The sequence below is a fragment of the Fulmarus glacialis genome, unplaced genomic scaffold (genome assembly GCF_000690835.1).
Source record: "Fulmarus glacialis isolate BGI_N327 unplaced genomic scaffold, ASM69083v1 scaffold36763, whole genome shotgun sequence".
Taxonomy (NCBI): Eukaryota; Metazoa; Chordata; class Aves; order Procellariiformes; family Procellariidae; genus Fulmarus; species Fulmarus glacialis.
In genome coordinates, this window is record NW_009202961.1 from 5,007 (window position 1) to 5,553 (window position 547).

Consider the following 547-nt stretch of genomic DNA (forward strand, 5'->3'; position numbering starts at 1 on the left):
GCGTCCCCTGCCACAGAGTCACCCCCGAGGCAGAGTCTGTACATCCTCACGGCGGATCGTTCTAAGGGGAACCCAGTGCAAGGCAGAGCCTGGCTTTACGGCATAGAGTAAAGCCGACGTAAAGCACAGCCAAGCAGACACACTCAGGTCAGACGCAGGGAGCTCCAAAGCCTGCGCTGCCGTTATGAAGCGGGGAAGAAGAACATCTCCCCTCTCCCAAAACATGGAAGCACCCCAGATTGGCCAAACAGCAACAGTTTTTGCTGATTTGATTTTATTCCAGGTCAAAAGAAGACACCAGATGTAACTGAAGCATTTTGCTTTGCACCACCAAAGCTGCTTGAAAGATGCAGGCAGAAAAGGGCTGAAGACCCACTACATGGCAAAGACGGCCTGGTGTGTCAGAGCGAGGGGGGCGCTCCCCCCCACCCCCCCAAGACCGAAACCGAGAGGCTTTGAGCACAGAGAAGTTAATGCCGCGTCAAAGCCCTCCTCCGCTGCCGGCATGGGTCAGCTAAGCAGGGGCCACCAGCACTTTGCTACCAGA